This window comes from Ursus americanus, chromosome 29, assembly GCF_024610735.1.
Source record: "Ursus americanus isolate L20-20 chromosome 29, mUrsAme1.1.p, whole genome shotgun sequence".
NCBI lineage: Eukaryota > Metazoa > Chordata > Mammalia > Carnivora > Ursidae > Ursus > Ursus americanus.
The window spans coordinates 5,478,396-5,497,651 of record NC_142155.1 but is presented as its reverse complement, the minus strand read 5'-3'; the positions used below and the strand labels follow the sequence as shown (position 1 = coordinate 5,497,651).

At 37.8% G+C, this 19,256-nt stretch overlaps 1 long non-coding RNA gene across 1 annotated transcript; it reads left to right on the top strand.

Moving 5' to 3' along the window:
- The first annotated feature begins 1,514 nt into the window (after positions 1–1,514).
- Positions 1,515–9,814, top strand: LOC123797464 (uncharacterized). The gene is made up of 3 exons (XR_006780955.2): positions 1,515–2,299; positions 5,224–5,441; positions 7,867–9,814. It is a non-coding gene; the product is annotated as an uncharacterized LOC123797464 (long non-coding RNA).
- The last annotated feature ends 9,442 nt before the right edge of the window (positions 9,815–19,256 follow it).

Sequence of the window (19,256 nt, the reverse complement as noted above, 5' to 3'; positions counted from 1 at the left end):
TTCAAGACTTTGTTTTTATCATGAAGTTTGAAAAAGAAAAATCATTTACACAGCTCTACTGAAGAAAGGAGAAGAGCACGATCATCATGTTTCGAGAGTTCGGCATCTTGAATTATGCTGCTTTGCATTTCCAGTCCAGATATCATTTTAGAAGCCCAGAGCCCAACAGCCAACTGCTTCTCCAGGGCTCCATCTGGATTTCTCACGGGAGCCTCAAATTCGGCTCGTCCCAGCCGAACTCCTTGTGCCTTCACCCCGCACACCTGCTCACTGTGTCTCTGGGGCAGCTTCCTCAGGGAAACGGCATCACTAGCTGCTCAAGCCAGAAAACTGGACTAGTTCTGACCTGCTCTTCATCTGCCCTAAGTCCACTCGGTCCCCAAGCCCTGTCACTTGTACTCGACGAGTAGCTCACGCATCCATCCTCCTCCCCCTGCTCCCTTGGTCTGCGTCACCATCTGGCCTCAGCTCCCCTCTCCTGCCGTATTCCCCTCCACTCCTCCCACCTGTTCTCAGGTCACACTGAATCATTCGTAGTTTTCCCAGCATGTTCTTCTGTTCCGGAGTTTCTTTGACCTCGTGAAGAATGCTGTTCCCTGGCCTGGAGCACCTTCACACACTTGCTCACTTAGCTACTGCCTACTCCTTCAAGTCTCAACATAGATAGAGTGTTTTCAGGAAGCTCTATCGGCATCCCACCCTCACTTGTATGTCTGCTAGTACAACCTGGCACATGGTGGCCCTCAATAAATATGCTCGGAGCTATCTGATCAGCTAGGTACCACACTGGATCGTTTAAACGAAAAAATGTCATTTTCCCTCTGTTCTTCCTCCATGCTCCCTTATCTCCCCCATTGTGCATTGTTTTAAAGGTCTATTGACTTATCTGTTCCTACGGGATTGTTAGCAAGGACCTCTTCATTACCTGTCAAAGACAGTGGCGCCAACTAGGTGCCGTAAATATGAACAAATTAACATATAGTCCATCGAAATCCCTGAATCTATTACCCTGCCCTGCATTCTTTCTTTTTTTCCTTTGAGATTCTATTACCAGCTGTAATATAGTCAGAAGCTTAACCAACTTTGCCACCCAGGCACCCTCCAGTGATTCTTAATTTTAAATCAAGGCTCTACCCATGGGACTAGGAGCCACCCTCTGCTGCGTATCTTTAGTGAATCTGCTGTTAGATATTCAGTGTTATTCATCATAAGTTTAAGTACGGAATACATCAGGTAGCCCTAGGCCCTGTGTCGTTCCTGAAGAATGTGCCTCCATGTTGCTTCCCCATGTAGGGAGGTTGTATTCAGACCTGGTCCTCTGCTGCCACTTGGCTCCCCTTCCACAACTTCTCAGCTAAATCTGCAGCCCTGGACTTCTGGTCTAATTACCACGTAATTGGCTTGAACTCGTCTTCCTGTCAATGTCCTTGCCTCCTGGCCCAGAGCTGAGATGTACCGACTCTTTGGTCCTAATTCTTGCATGCTTGGGGCCGCGTGCACAATCGCCATTATCATTGCCTTCAGTGAGTGCTCTCACTTTCCAGAGGGGCTTCTGATCAGCTGACCTGTCTGATCCTCATAGCAGCCAGGGAAGGGAAGGTATTCATCATTTCAAAGCCTTTTCTATGTGTAATGGGGCTGCAAATTTAATAACTATTTTTCTCATAACTGATTTACTGTTTCTCACCTACTACACGGTATGTTTTAAATTTAAGGCCACTTTAACTGAATTTATGCTGGTTTAATCAGTCTTTTTTGGGCATGCCAGTACCTTTTGGGCAAATGCTTATTATATGAGATTTTCTCTACTTCCCCTTACTCAACTCTAAGATACTATTATGACATCATGTGAGGGGGGTGCTGGTGGGGAGAATAGTGACGAGAAGGAGCTTTGGACTCAGATGGTGACCTCAGTGGACCCTCACTGGTCTCTATAGTTGAGTGCTCGATCTGGTCCCTGAAGTTGTGACTGCTGATTGCTCACAGTCCCATGTGCCCTGTGGACCATTGTAGGGGCACCCACCACTGGACTGTTTCCCTCTTTGCCTTGCCCCTGGATCTTGTTAGTCTACTGGGTTATTCTAGATCTTTGCTGTCCCCACCAGGGCACACAGGCATTTCTGAATCTTCTGCTCACGGCACACAGACCAGGAGAGCCAGGAGATCAGACTCTTCGGACCAGACAAATTCTTTCTACCAAATGTGATTGCTGGGCATTCATGCCACATCTTCTCCCAAGGTTCTACAGAGGGAGCGAAGCAAAGGCCCTCTGCCTTCAGGATTCTCCAGCATATTTAAGGTACTACCCATTTTGGAAGGGCTTCTGCCTGGGTCTTACTTTCTACCCCTGTCTCTCTTCTGTTCTGTTTGCTGCAAATCTCCCTTAGCCAAAAGAGATAACCAGACCACTCCTTCCCGTCTCCATGATCTTCCCAAGTTACAGGGTCCTCCCTCAGGTCTTATCTTGAATTCTGTCTATCCTGGGTTCTTGGTAACTTCCACAGATAAAGTCAATATGGAGCTAAAAATTTTTAGAAAATTGCACAGTCTTTTTTTGGTGTGTGTGTGTGTGTGCGTTCAACTTTTTATTTTAGTAAAATCAGAATATGCATAGTCTTTTGATAAAGACCAGATTTCAGGGTTATTTTCTTGCTGCAAACTCAAAACCCCTGCTTTGGATATTAAAAGCTGATTATTAAAACCTTCTTTATTTTTGCATTCCAACTATAATATAATCCTAATGCCTTGGGCAGAATGAGCAAAGGTCACACATTAAGAAATGCAAAGGAGAAAAACTCATTAATATATATCAAAATATTCCCATTACAGCATTGATTCAGAGAAAACATATTAACTATAGCAAAATTCCACTAATTTGGACTGGATGGTGAGGTCAGTCTGAATTAACAAAATGTTTAAGTTATTGACTATTACTAAAGAAATGTAATATTAAAGTATGTAGAAAGAAAATAAAATACTATTAAAGATAAGAAAGGTACAACTATTACTAAACATTTAGAAGGGCTGGGCTCTAGATATTTTTTGTGTGTATACATATATTACACATACATGTCAATATATAGAGATATGCATATATTTTATACATACACGTGGTGTACATATTAAGTTCTATATACATGTGAGCCAATTTATCTTTTCTTGAGAGAGAGAGAGTGAGCTTGTGCGAGTTGGGGGGTCATAGGGACAGGGAGAGAGAGAGTTTTTTTAAATTATTTTTTATTTATCTTTTTCAGAGTGAGAGAGAGTGAGCACAAGTGGGGGGAGGGGCAGAGAGAGAATCTTAAGCAGGCTGCACACTCAGCACAGAGCTGGATGTGGGGCTCGATCTCATGTCTCTGAGATCATGACCTGAGCTGAAATTGAGAATCGGTCACTTAAACAACTGAGCCACCCAGGTGCTCCAAGCCAATTTATCTTAATAACTGATTTTAAGAGAAGGAAGCAACACAGAAAGATCGACTTGCCTGATAGTTGGTAAGTTGTTTTGCTAGGTTTGCCTGGCTTTGGAATCCCAATGGATAACTTTCATAACCCTATTTTTAAAAAATGGGGGGCGCCTGAGTAGCTCAGTTGGTTAAGCTCTACCTTTGGCTCAGGTTCTGGGATCGAGTCCTACATCATCCTTCCTGCTCAGCAGGGAGACTGCTTCTCCCTCTCCCACTCCCCTTGCTTCTCCTCTCTCTCTCAAATAAATAAATAAAATCTTAAAAAAAACGAATTCTATGAAGATAACTTCAACCAATATATGAAAAAATGTAATTAAATATTTTGTATAGAAATGACAATCCTTGAAAATGTTTTATTCTTCTAATATTTTATGGTGACACATGGTAGCTGCACTTGTGGTGAGCACAGCATAATGTATAGAGAAGTCGAATCGTTATGTTGTACACCTGAAACGAATGTGACGTGTGTCAACTATACTCAAATCAAGAATTTTTTTTGGATGTTTTATTTTTCTAGTAGTAGATCAAATTTTTTTGATTGTTTATTTTTTTAAAAAACACTTCGTAAATTTTACAATGAAATTTTTAGTGACTAGTTTACCTAACCATTCAGAAAGTCCTCACTAAAGGGATTCATCTTAATGAATTTTTAATATATGATTTCCACAGAACTAAACATAATCTTTCCTTAAGACATTGGCATTTCATTCGCTTTCTCTAGCTACCATATAAGAGATAAAAATATTTAGTCAATTCACTAAAAAAAAAAATCACGGACACTTAACATCTCTTAAAACCAAATAGCTACTTGAACTGACTGAATTGGCAAAATAGAGAAAAATTCAAAATTTCAGACTCTAGATTTAATTAGGAAGATATAAAAAACAAAATATATGTATAAATTACTTGCTTGAAATAGAGGACTTACTGTTCAATATAGACAGAAATCTTAGACTGAAAATGACTTGAAAATTAAAACTATAAAAAATCAAAATTTTACGACAAACTATAACAAAAATAATTTAAATTTTTAAAATTTATTTATTTCTTTTAATTTTTGAGATAGACAAAATGACAGTAAAAGAATGATTTAAAAATATTTTCTTAAACTTAGTGCCCAGATCTTGCTTTCTAATACCATTCTCTAATGGAAGAAACCAGGGTTCCTTGGAGAAATGGCTGATTCTAGGACGAGGGCAGGGAACATGCATGATGAACCTGGGGTATCTTATATGCCAGAAAGTACGGGAGTATTTACAAAACAACACACACACACTCGCAATGATGGGGTATGACAAAGGGACACAGGAGCCAAGGGAAAGAGCTCCTAATGGCCAAACCTGGAACAATTTGAGCAACAAAATAAAGCACTATAGGATTGTATCCAAAATATAAAATAAATATGCATGAATCATACCAATATAAATGATTGAATAAATAAATAATAAATAAAGGAGTAGAGAAAAATCTCCCATGCAGAAGCATTCAAAATAATTTATGTACTATACCACCTACAGGAGATGCAACATAATTCCCTATTTCATGAACATGGGTTTCAGATAGAGCTGTCCTTCCAAAGGGAGTTCTGTGGAAAGAGGAGAAAAAGAGTTGCTCTATATTGAAGAAGCCTGACAAATACTACCTCAGCCAGGTGATCGAGGTTAACATCAGTAGCGATAAATCATCGGTATAGTATGTACCTTTGATATGATCGGATGAAAATGACACTTTACCTGTGTTGTCTTCCCCTCCAAAGTCCTTAATCCTAGATCAATCTTGAGAAAGACATCAAACAAATCCCAAGTGGGGGACATTCTACAAAATAATGCACCAATACGCCTCGAAACTGTAAAGGTCATCAAAAACAAGGAAACTCTGAGAAATTGTCATAGCCAAGAGGAGTCTAAGGAGATATGACAACTAAATGCAATATAGTACCTTGGAGGAGATTGTGGAACAGGAAACGAACGTCAGGTAAGAACTAAGAACACCTAAGTAAAGTATGGATATTAGTTAATAATGGCATATCCATATTTGTTTATTAATTATAATAAATGAATCATCTTCATGTAAGATATTAATAATGGGGGGGTAGGTGAAACAGGTGACGGGGATTAAAGAATGCACTTACCATGATGATAACTGAGTACTGTGTAGAATTGTTGAATCACTATATTGTTTACCTGAAACTAATATAACAGTGTATGCTAACTATACTGGAATTTTAAAATAATTTAAATTTAAATTTAAAAATAAATAAAGATATTAATAATAGGGGAAACCGGGTGTGAACTCTCTGTACAATCTTCACATTTTTCTGTAAATCAAACTATTCTTTAAAAAAGTTTATTTAAAAAAAAAAAGCTACACGTGGGTATTACATTGAACAGCACAGTTCTATACTAATATTCAGGAAACACATAAGACTGAAAAGCGTATTAAATTATACGACAGGAGGCACTCAGTAAAATCTAGGCTGTAGAAAAGACCAAAATAATATGGGATACGGGAGAAGTGGGTGGGGGTACAGATGAAGCAATATTGGCCATGAATTTGTAATTGTGAAGTTATGTTAGGTATATGGGAATTCTTTATTTTACCCTTTATGCTTATACACATGTTTAACATTTTCCATAATAAAAAGTTAAACGAAATAAAAACTACAAAGGGAAAATAACTGTCTAATAAGCCTTCCTGTATAGTACTCTATTTCTAAATAGTAAAGTGTTTTCCACCTACATATCACCAATACTCAAAATAGCAGTTTCAAGATAGAAAGTGACATTTAAGCTGTGTCTACAGGAAGCCAAAAACCTACTGGTTGATTTGATTAATTCAGACAAAGAGCTAGTCAGTTTAGAAGAGGGGGAAAAAATCAAACTGTTCGTTTCATTGAATAACGCCTTGTATAGTGCTATGTACATAATAAGTGATTAATATTTGCTGGTCAATAAATCAGTGAATTAAACATTTGTTCTGACACTTCAGTGAAGACACAATGAGGCTGTGAAAAGCAATTGCAAGAGAACTCAGAAAACGAAGGTAAAAGGCTAGCTCTGGGCAAAACAGTGGAGAAGGCAACATCTGTTTTCCAAATATTCACATGCAAAGAACATCATTGCAAACACACACGGCCTAAATTCATGAAAAGAACAAGAACCCGCTCTTCAAACTATCGGTAGATTAAGTTGACAAAATTCAACCCAAAGTTGTTACAATAGATATTTGTGCTGCTAAATTGGCATTTCAATGATTTATATACGATACATATTTATGTAAGTCATATTGTAGTATATCGTGTTACCTCATTTTGTGAATCAGACAAAAATAGGTAACATTATCCCTGTTTTTCAGGTAGAGGATAGGCTCTGGGAGGCCTCCTAGCATTGTCAGTGCCAGAAGCAGAGGAATGGGGACTGGAACCCAGGGGTCCTGGCACCAAGTCCGGTGCTCTTTATAACACTTAGCTGTCTCTCAAGGGGAATACATAATATACTCTTGTTGCTTCTACTTGGATTATGTTGGAAAGAAAGTTGGCACGAATAAATCTCTCTAGTTTAGGAACACAAATATCCTTTTCTTTTGCCAATCTCTAGTATTTAAATAGTGTCAGTAAACTGGTGCTTCTTTTTAATGACTGTATATTATGAGTAGTCAGTATTCTGGGCAACGTAATGCTCCATTAATATTACATTCTGTTCGTTCAGTGATGCACAGCTGAAATCCAGAAATCGAGCTCTGTGAGGATGGTAAACATTCTTCTCAATATTAAATCTTTGATGTTGAAAAGAATATGTATTAAAGCATATTAAAATATTATGCAACAACTTTATAATAGCAATTAACACAAAGCTCATCATTCTGCTCCATTATTTGGCAAATGGCTTTATTCTTTCACAGTATCTTCCTCTAGGAGGACTTCTATTCCTCCTCAGTAGATTTCGTCCATCTATTTATCACGGCTTCACTACTGCTTGATTTCATTTTCCTGCCTATTTTATGTGCAAAGAAAACCATTCATAATAGCTTGTGTGTGACTGTTTCTCACCTCCAGTCAATGACCATTTCCATTCAAACTATTTTAAACAATGTCTTGGAATCAGTCCATCCCTTGTTTTCGCGTATATTCTATATCTTTTTCCAACTTTCCCAAATGACTCACTTTTTGCCTTTGTTTTTAATTAGAGGTTCCTCTTACGGTTTCTTCCTGAGTATCCCCTTTGGAGCTAGACAGATATTGTTTTGCAGAGCAGAAGGTCCAGCTGAGAACAAAAATACAGACACATATTTGTTGCAACAATGTGTAAGTGGGTTTAATCAGAATGCAGTTTAACGGTTCGAATATGTCCATATTTCAAGGACCACAGAAGAACTTAACGTTATATGCTCTCTGTTTCAGCAATAGGAACAAACCAAGCTGTCAAACACTGAGCCAGTAGAAGATGAATGTACTTCCAAAATCATTTCCCTGATCCACCGCAAACAGCTTGATCACACCGGAGAACGTGACCCGTGGAACTGTCCACATGTATTTCCCTGCTTTACCTCATGCAGAATAATCAAACTGAAAGTTTTCGAAATGTTACTTCAGAAACACACCGAAAAACTGGAAGAGAAGAACTAGGATTTCTGGGTTGGAGATAATTCCTTTGGGCCACGCAGAGGGGCAGTGTATGTACGTGGGAGAGCCTAGAACTCCAGTGAGGGTCAAAGACCGGGACTTGGTGCTGAGCGGCAGGAAACTGGTCTTCCTAGAGCTTTCACACCGGGGACTTAGGATGCCATCTGCTTGTGTCATCAGGCGGCTCACTTCCCTGCTTGGCCAGGTGTATTAGTTTTTTATTGTTGCAGTAACAAATTGCCACAAACTTAGCGGATTAAGGCAACACGGATTTATTATCTTACAGTTCTGTAGGTCGGAAGTCCAGTGAGGGTCTTACCAGATTAACATCAATGGGTCAGCAGGGCTGTGTCTGCTTTTGGAGGCTAGCGTAGCAGGTGGAGTCTTTCTCACAATTATCGCTGACTCTTTTGGCACCACATCTCTTTCTCTGACCACCGCTGGAGAAGCGTCCCCGCTTTTAAGGATCTGTGTGATTAGATGGGTCTCATCTAGATATTCCAGGGTAATTGCCCCATCTCGAGGTCTGTAACCTTAATCATATCTGCAAAGTACTATTGTCATATAATGTAACATGCTCACAGGTTTTGGGGAACAGGGAGTAGATTTCTTGGGAGGCCATTATCGTGCCTACCACACCAGGTGAAGAGTAGAATGATGAAAGACTTTCCGGCGTCCACCTTTCAGCTTCTCCTTACCTTAACCTACTGACTGGATCTGGGCCTACCACTGTACACCCAACATATTCTAACCCTACACTCTTCTTATCACTTAGTTTTAGCCCACCAGGTTTGAAAACCATACCATCTGTAATTTCCCCCATTATTCGCAACAATACCTAGGATGTGGAAGATTTATAAGAAACAAATTGCTCATAAATAAATTTATAAGAAATAAATTAGAAGAAATAAATAAAAATTTATAAGAAATAAGTTGCTTAACTGAAAAAAAATATGTGTTAATTAATTCTCAGTAACAATCTTGCCTCTACACATCAGCTATCTCCTGGGGGGGGCAAAATTTTTTAATAAAATTAACACACTCATTAAAATAGTACAATGAGATGGTCATAATATATTTAACAATGGCAGCCAATTGGGATTCTTTGAATAAATAAAACTGAATAGATGGGTTTCTTCAGAGGAGGACATTCAGAGAATTCCCACCTTCCTTTTAGTCTATGCCCTAGGTAGCCTCAGGAGGACAGAAGATTATTGTATTGTGTTCTTAGGTCCAAATGAATAAACGTTATTTGTCTATTAAAAATTATGGTATTTTATTTTTAAAGAACTGTGCTAGGGGAGCCTGGCTGACTCAGTCGAACATCTGACTCTTGATCCCCAAGACCCATGTTGGGTGTAGAGATTACTAAAAAATAAATTAATAAAAATGTAAAAAAAGGTTAAAAAAGAATTCCAGCTTAAAAAAAAACTGTGCTAATACAAGTTTTGGAGGATATTTATCTTTGCTACAATTTTATTGGTGAATGAAATTAAGTTTTTTTTAATATTATATAAACTGAAGACAAAATTGAATTTACCTTGGGGTGCCTGGGTAGCTCAGTGGCCAAGGGTTGGACTTTTGATTTTGTCTCATGTTATGATCTCAGGGTCGTGAGACTGAGCCCTGTGTGGGGTTCCATGCTGTGCATGGAGCCTGCTTAAGATTCTCTCCCTCTCCTCTCTTTCTGCCCCTCCCGCCACCTAGCCTCTGCTTGCACTCTCTCTCTCTCTAAAAAAAAAAAAAAAAAAAAAAAAAAAAAAAAAAATTAAAAATATTGAACTTACCTTGAAGATAATTAAGCTTAAACTTCAAGTCCCTTAATTTTGTAGTAGTATTTGATCATATTTTTCTAAAGAAGGTCACAAAAATTGCATAGGTTTAAGACCCCATAAAACTTGGGGCCACCACTGACTGGAGGAGTTTCCTGTTTGAATTGCATAAATGTTTAATAGTCATAATATTTCTTTACAATAAATATATTTGGTCATGTTATTTTGCTGTTCTCTACATCTTATGTGTGACAAACTATTTTATTTGTTCACAATTTTTTATTCCTCTCCACTTTTGCCATATTTCCTTTTAATGCAACATATTTCCTCACTGTACTGACTTTGGACTTGCTTGGCCAATGGATGTGAGCAGATGAGAAGTATGCTGTGTCCCAGCAGAAAATTGTAATATCCTTGTGTAATTTGGCTCTGTCCCTCAGCTTCTGCTCTCTACTATGAGTATTACCTGAAACCCAGAATGAGAAGATATGTAGAACCCAGCCAAGCTCAGCATAAGCCCTGTAGACCTATAGCTTTCATGTAATGTGAGTGAGAAATAAGTATTTGTAGTTCCATTGAGATTTGGGCATTGTTTGTTATTGTAGCAAAAGTGATTATCATTCTATTTACTTTTCTATTTCACAGTAAGGTATCTATCTATCTAGCTAGCTAGCTATCATCTATCTATCTACATCTATCTAATCACGCTAGTATTTTCCGGGATTTGCAGTATATATATTATACTCTTTGGTTGCCTTTAACAAACATACTTATTGATGGTTGCCAAGGACTAAGTCATTAAACTCATGCCTTCTCCTCCCCAGAGACAATCCTTTTTGTGTGTTCTTCTTTTTTTTTTTAATTATTATTCCTTTTCTTCTTCTTCTTCTTTCTTCTTTCTTTAAGTGAATTGGCGGGTACACAAGGAAGGAAGCTTGTATCGTTGGGGACTTCAGATCCCAAAACTGTGTTCCATGCTTACCATTTTCTGAAAATGCAAAATCCATCCCTTTCTGTTTTCTTGAAGTTAATTCATAAAATATGTGGGTTTTTCTAATTATTTTTAATTATGCCCCTACAGAATTCGTGCAAATTTCCCCCACTTGTTTATCTGAAAACCCATTATGTGAAGTGAGGCTATGTCCCCTGATGGGTACCATTTACATTTTAAAGCATCTAAGGAGTTTCTTCTGTGGATGCTCTCCAGTGTAGCCAAATTAATGTCATTTCAATCTTTTGCATTTCCATTAAATTTCCCCAATCAGTAATAACAGATGTTATTTGTGTGTGAGTTCATTAAATACATTATTTCCTTAAACATACAAAATTATCAGGAAATCTATCCCTTCCCTACAAGGTGCTATGATTCTAAACTATCAACTTTTTTGATTATGTAAAATGTATCACAGTTGAGATATCTTAATATATACCTGTTGAAAACTCATTCTTGGTAGAAGGATAAACTGTCTTTGAAAAGCAGCATGATATTCTCATTATTTTACAATTGCTCTGATGGGCCTGACTGAATGTGCACTCCTTGGCTCTGTTTCAAACCACTCCTAAATCTGAATTGTAAAAAAAAAAAAATCTTTATTTAAAAAAATTTTTTAAAGAAATAACCACTTGCAGTTATGTAAAATCTTAAAACTATTTAAAATATCCTAAATTTAAGCAAAGGTAACAAAAAATTAATATTCAATAAATTAAGTTAAAAAATAACCCAGGATGTAGTGAATGCTAGAATATCTTTATGCCTTTTTGTATGTGTGTGTGAGTTCACATGTATTTTTAGTCTAAAATAAAATGTCCAAGAGGGATTTCAAGGGAGATTATACCATAAATTATAGTAGGTACGCAACAAATGTTGAGAGAATAGATTGGACTGAGTTAGAGAAACGTATTTTTTTTTTTCAGGTGCTAAGAAAATGGAAAAAGGCGCTTTTGGAACATTGCATGAATATCTAAATTTAGGTTACATTGATACCTATTCGGAATTGATTGTGAAAAGAACACCTGTAATAGCTTGACTGTATTTTTTCTTCTATTAGACTGAATGTTCTTTTAGCAAAAAGAACTTTTATTTCTTTTAGGTCAAGACTAGTGGAGTGTACAAGGCCATCTGTGAACAGTGTTGTCTGAGGTTGACTTTTCCATTACTGAGGACAGTGCCATGTAACTGACCAAGCATGGGGCAGAGCCTATCAGCACTGGATCCAGGCATCATGGAGCCTCGGGGTGAATCTTAGCTCATGAAGTGCCAGGATGCTTTGGTCAAACATTTACTCTTTCTAAATTTCAATGTCTTCACTTGTAAACAAGAAATAGGATGCCCATCATACAATTGCTTTAAAACGTAGGATTCTGGAAGGAAAGTGCAGTGGGCTGGATGGTGGTTCCCCCAATAAAGATATTCATGTCCTAATCCCTGGTTTGTGTGAATGTTAACTTATTTGAAAAAGGGTCTTGGATATTTAACTAAGTTAAGGATCTTGGGGCGCCTGGGTGGCTCAGTCATTAAGCGTCTGCCTTCGGCTCAGGGCGTGATCCCAGTGTTCTGGGATCGAGCCCCACATCAGGCTCCTCCGTCGGAAGCCTGCTTCTTCCTCTCCCACTGCCCCTGCTTGTGTTCCCTCTCTTGCTGGCTGTCTCTATCTCTGTCGAATAAATAAATAAAATCTTTAAAAAAAAAAAGTTAAGGATCTTGACATGAGAAATCATCTTAGCTTGGTCACCTGGGCCCTAAATCCAATGTCAAATGTCCTTTTAAGAGTGAGATAGCAAGACATAAGATAGACAAAAGAGAAGGTTGTTGCAGGTGGAGATTGGTGGGAAGTCACCATAAGTCAAGGAATATCTACAGGTATCAAAAGCTGGAAGAGGCAGGGAATGAATTATTCCCTAGAGCCTTTGAGGGAATGCAACCCCTCTAAATGCTGGCACCTTGATTTCAGACGTCTGGCCTCAAGAAGTGTGAGAGAATAAATTTCTGCTTTAAGCCACTCAGTTTGTGGTAATTTGTTGCAGTAGCCATAAGAAACTAGTACATAAAGTTTGTGGTGTATAATAGCTTTTAAATAAATATAAATTTTGTCCTTTTATTCTCAAGTCTTCATCATTGGAGAGTACATTTTAAAAAGGTACCCAACATTCAGTGGTCCATATTTAGGGACTTTGAAGTTATTCATTCGCTGAATTCACTGAATGTGAGTTTCCACGTTTCTATGGTCCTTAATATAGAGTAACCGTTGGAGCCTAAGATGTATCAACAGAAAAGTAGACTAGTGGGTCAGTGGGAGAGGTACTGACATTGGGGGCCGGAAAATTGCTTTAGGAAATAGTCTCAAGCCAGCCAATGTCTCTAACGTTTCCCTCCCCTGCCCACTAAATCACTGTGACAGTCCTAAATTTCCCACCTTTCCAATTGCCCCCCGCCCCGTGATACCAGCCTCATTTAGACCACAGGTCTGTACTAGGTCTGCACTGTGCAACGTAGATTAGGCCTTTCAGACTTGCTCTATATCTCCTCAGAAAAATGACTCTCAGCCTTGCTCTCTGTCCCCAGAAACTTTGTCTAAAACTGGCCCCATAGTTGCTTCCTACTTCAGATATTCTCAAACAGGCTATGCTACCCCGGCCCCCCAGAACTCACTCTTCAGTACTGGCTGCGCAGCGTCCCAACAAGGAGGGGAAGGACTTGGGAAGGAACAAAAGAGCTCAATGTGATAAAAAATATAATTCATATATTTGTGTATTTGAAGCTATGTGTATATATGATGCATTTCATGCCATCTAAAAATGTAAGATATAATGTAAATTTTCAAAAGATAGATATAATGTATCACAAATGTTGTATATTAAATTAATTTTTTTAAAGTTATGCTTGCCCGAATTAGAAAAATGCGTCAAAAGTCTTAATATTCACAAGCTTTAACTCAGTAGTGTCACTTCTAGAAATCTATCATAAAAGAAAAAAAGTGTTAAGTGTGACCAAAGAACTATACATAAAGATATACTTTGGAACATTGCTCCTTATAATACAAATTTAAAACAACCTAAATGTCCAACAATAGAACAATGAAGAGTGGTCATATAAATTATGGCATACTTAGATGATAGACTCATGGAACAATTAAAAATCATTTTTACAAATATTTTTTAATGATGTGGAAAACACTTTTGATAGTAAAAGGTGGTATATAAAATTTATTTTGGTCAGAAGAACTGAATAGATACTTTTCCAAATAAAGAAATCGGACATGTTTCCAATAGGACAACTTCTATACAAATGACCAATAAGCATATGAAAAGGTACTGATCGTCACTAATCATCAGGAAAATGCAAATCAAAACCACAATGAGATGTCACCTCACACCTGTTGGAAAGGCTATTATCAAAAGACAAGAGATAATAAGTTCAGGTGAGGATCTAGAGAAAAGGGAACTTTGTGCACAGTTGGTGAGAATGCAAATTGGTGTAGCTACTATGGAAAACAGTATTAAGGTTCCTCAAAAAGTTATAAATAGAACTACCATATGATTCAACAATTCAACTTCTGGGTATATGACTGAAGGAAATGAAATCATTATCTTGAAAAGCTATCTGCATCCACATGTTCATGGCAGCATTATTTACAATAGCCAAGGCATGGAAATAACCTAAGTGTTCACTGATGGTTGAATGGATAAAGAAAATGTGGTGTAAATCCACAATTAAATATTATTCAGCCATAAAAAGAAGGGAATCCTGCCATTTGCAACAACACGGGTGGACTTTGAGGGCATTACGCTAAGTGAAATAAGTTAGACACATAAAGGCAAATACTATATGATCTCACTTGTATGTAAAATCTCAGAAAACTAAACTCAGATACAGAGAATAGATTGGCGCTTGCTAGAGGTGGGGCCGTGGGGGAAATGGGAAAGGGGGGTCAAAAGGTACAAACCTCTAGTTATAAGATGTGATGACTTATAAGTGTGATGACTATAGTTAATACAATATTGCATATTTGAAAGTCACTAAGAGAGTAAATCTTAAAAGTTCTCTCACAAGAAAAACGATTGGAACTATGTGAGATGATGGCTGCCAACTAAACTCATTGTGGGAATCATTTTGCAAAATATACATATATCAAATCATTATGTTGTATACCTAAAATGAATACATTGTTACATGTCAATTATATCTCAGTAACACAGGAAACACATTTGTTCTATTTAAAAAATTGTTTATTGCATCCAAATCAGAAAAGAATAAGATTATCTCTGCACACGATTTAATCTTAGATGTAGAAAACCCTGAAGATTCTACAAAAAACTGCTAAAAATAAACAAATTCAATAAAGTTTCAGGACACAAAATCAACACACAAAAATCAGTTGCATTTCTATACACTAATAATGAAAAATCTGAAAGGGAATTTAAATAACAATTCCATTCATAATAGCATCAAAAAGAATAAATTGCTTAGGAATAGGCCTACTGAAGGAGGTGAAAAAAAGACTTTTACACTGAAAACTACAATATACTGCTGAAAGAAATGTTAAAAAGAGAAAAAAAAATGGAAAGATATCCTGTGTTCATGGATTGGAAGACTTAATATTATTAAGATGTCAATACCGTCCAAAGCAATTTGTAGATTCAATGCAGTTTCTATCAAAATCCCAATGGCATTTTTTTCAGAAATAGAAAAAAATCATTCTAAAATGTATGTGGAGTTTCAAAGGTCTCCAAATAGCCAAAACAATCTTGAAAAAGAAAATCATAGGTGGAGGCCTCATACTTCGTGATTTCAAAACATATCACAAAACTATAGAAATCAAAATGGAGTAGTACTGTCATAAAGACAGACATTTACAGACAAGAAAAATAGAATAAAAAGCCCAGAAGTAAAACCATGTGTATATGGTCAAATAAATGATCTTTGACAAGGATCCCAAGACCGTTCAATGGGAAAATGACAGTCTCTTCAACAAATGCTGCTGGGAAAACCGGATATCCACATTCAAAAGTATGAAGTTAAACCTTTATCTTATTCCATATACAAAAATTAATGCAAAATAGATAAAAGGCTTACACATAATGCCCCAAACTATACAACTCCTAGAAAAAAACAGGGGAAACTTTGTGACATTGGATTTGGCAATGATTTCTTGGATAGGACATGAAAAGCGGAGGCAACAAAAGCAAAAATAGACAAATGGGACTGCATTAAACTTAAAAACTTCTGGGGCGCCTGGGTGGCACAGCGGTTAAGCGTCTGCCTTCGGCTCAGGGCGTGATCCCGGCGATCTGGGATCGAGCCCCACATCAGGCTCTTCTGCTATGAGCCTGCTTCTTCCTCTCCCACTCCCCCTGCTTGTGTTCCCTCTCTCGCTGGCTGTCTCTATCTCTGTCGAATAAATAAATAAAATCTTTAAAAAAAAAAAAAAAAAAAAAAAAAACTTCTGTGCATCAAAGGGCACATCACCAGAGTGAAAAGGCAACCTATGCAATGGGAGAAATGATTTACAAATCATATATCTGATAAAGGGTTAATATCCAGAATATACAAAGAACTACACCTCAACAACAATAAAACAACCTGATCAAAAAATGGGCAATGGACTTGACTAGTCATTTTTCTAAAAATGATATACAAATGACCAACAGCATATGAGAAGGTGTTCAACATCACTAATCATGAAAGAAATGCAAATCAAAACCACGAGGAGGTCACACCTCACGCCCATTAGGATGGCTACCATCAAAAAGACAAAATAACAAGTGTTGGGGAGCCAGTGGGAATCTGGACTCTCTTGTGCACTGCTGGTGAGATTGTATAATGGGGTGATCATGTGGAACACAGCATGGTGGTTCCTCGAAATTAAAAACAGAACTACCCTATGATCCAGCAATTCTACTTCTGGCTCTATATCCAAAAGAACTGAAAGGGACATCTCAAAGAGATATCTGTACATCCATGTTTACAGCAACTTTATTCCCAATAGCCAAGAAGCGGAAGCAACCCCAGTGCCTATTAATGGATGAATGGACAAAACAAATGTAACATATACATACAGTGGAATATTATTCAGCTTTACAAAGGAAGTACATTCTGCAATATGCTACAATATGGCTGAACTTTGAGGTCATGACACTGAGTGAAATAAACCAGTGACAAAAAGAAAATATTGCATGCTTCCACTTATATGAGATATCTAAGTATCTAAAGCGGTCAAGTTCATAGAAACAGAAGGTGGAATGGTGATTACCGGGGCCTAGAGGGAGGGAGAAATGGGAGTTGCTATTCAATGGGTATAGAGTTTAAGTTTTGCAAGATTATAATGTGAATATATAATGTGAATACACTACTGAACTGTACACTTCAGAATGATTATGATGGAAAAATACTTCTTTTGGAAAGCTTTCAGCATTGTTTGCAATACATATAATAAAAGAGCAGATGTAGAAATAAGAGAACATGGAAAGTAGGACATGAATCCACTTTCTGTTTCTACTGATTTGCATTGATGAACTTTTCATTTAAATGGAATCATATAATAAATGGTCTCTTGTGACTGGTTTCTTTCACGAAGCATTTTTTTGAGGTTCATCCATGTATCAGTATTTCATTTTTTTATTGCTGAATAATATTCCATTGTATGGCTATACTATATTTTACTAATCCACTCATCCGTTAGTGGGCATTGGGTTGTTTCCACTTTTTGGCTAGATTCTTAAACTGCTAATAATTTTTCCTACATGGAGCCCATTTCTTTAAGGTTGCTCTTTATGAAAGTCTCATTGGGTTTATATTAATCAAAGACATTAAATGACTGCTATTCAGCATGACAAGATAGCATGAGATGTTCAACTATCAATTGTCCTCTGAGATGATCAATTATTACACTAAGCTGATATAGTCTCAGTCGAAAAAATAGAAACTTGACATTTAGTTCACACAGCTTTAAGTTAAGTGTCCCATTCCTGTAAGGTTTTCTGATATAATGAAAATAATGCACAGATCCCCATCATTACCTCTGAGGCCATTGAGGGGCCTAGAGATAGGACCTGAGGTTAGGAGTTGCTGTTTCAAATTACAGAAGAGTATAACAAGACTTAGCTTTATTGTTTTCAATTACATAAAGTAACAAGGACTAATTTCCAAAGCATTGACATAAAATATCCCCAGGGAATTTGGTTTAACGAACAGCTAAAAGTGATCTACGATGAATGCATTTGCTATTGTATATAAATGGTGCTTTTAAGGAGCATTAGGGTTTTCTTCTGAGGGGGTGTGGAATCTAGTTTTGCCTATTCATATGTTTTTGGTGCACACAAAGGGACCCTCACCAGGTCGTCCTGAGCTGTGATCACCAATGGTCCCCAGAAAAGTGAGCACAAGTCCTCTCTCCTTACTGTCCTCCCATGCTGCTTGCTTCCATCCCAGGAGGAGATCTCATCCCAGGGATCTGATTTCAGCACGTGGAAGAGGCTACTTTTTCCAGGGGTGACACTCTCAAAGGACTTCAAAGGTCTAGCGATTTCAGGTAGAGCCCTTTTCTTCTGATTCCATTTTAGCTTCTTCTTCTTTTTTTTTTTTTCTTTTCCAACACTGTGTACAGCTTTGCTGCTCTGGTCTGAGAAGCAGAAGCAAGGCAAAGGGAATGGAAATACTTGAATGAACTTTCGAAAGGAGAGTATGAAGTTGATGAGAAGGTAGGTAAAATGCCATGAAATTGAGGCTATCCAGAGAGTAATGCCCTTTTGGATTCTCCCCTACAAATACAGTCGTTCAGGAGGAGCTCAAGCTCCTTCTATCTTGTGACCCCACCATCATCGACACATGGACCAGTCATCACAGAAGGGGTGGCCAGACCTGCAATAATGTACATCATTACTTCCCAACTTCCATTGGCCAGAACTTACATGCCCCAGCCTAACTATAAAGGGGCCCAAGAGGAGGTTAAAATGGGCTTGGTAAACACCTGCAATGTGTCAGCCGCACCAGCTCTGGGCTGGGGGATACACGCTGTTTTCTGTTGTTCTCTGGAGGTCTAGTTCCATTGTCTCTGGAAGAGGTTCCTTGTCACGTTGTAGTGGTGACTTCTGAGATTTTGGTTTGAATTTAGTGATGGATGGGGATTCGTCTGGTTCTACGGGCTGAAACACCATTTCAATAGCATCTAATAGTACCTAGATCAAAAGTCAGACATTCTGAAAAAGCACAGTTCCAGAGTTTTGCTGAATCCTCTGATTAAGTGGATTTGGTTTAGCATGATTAAGGTAGAAGCCAACAGTCCACTCACTATAGCGTTGGCTTTTTCCTGATTAGCCTTGTCGGAATTTTTTTTATCACTGAAAAAGTTTCACTTTGGTGAGCAGTGTTGCTGGAACTTTCATTTAGCCTATGTGCAC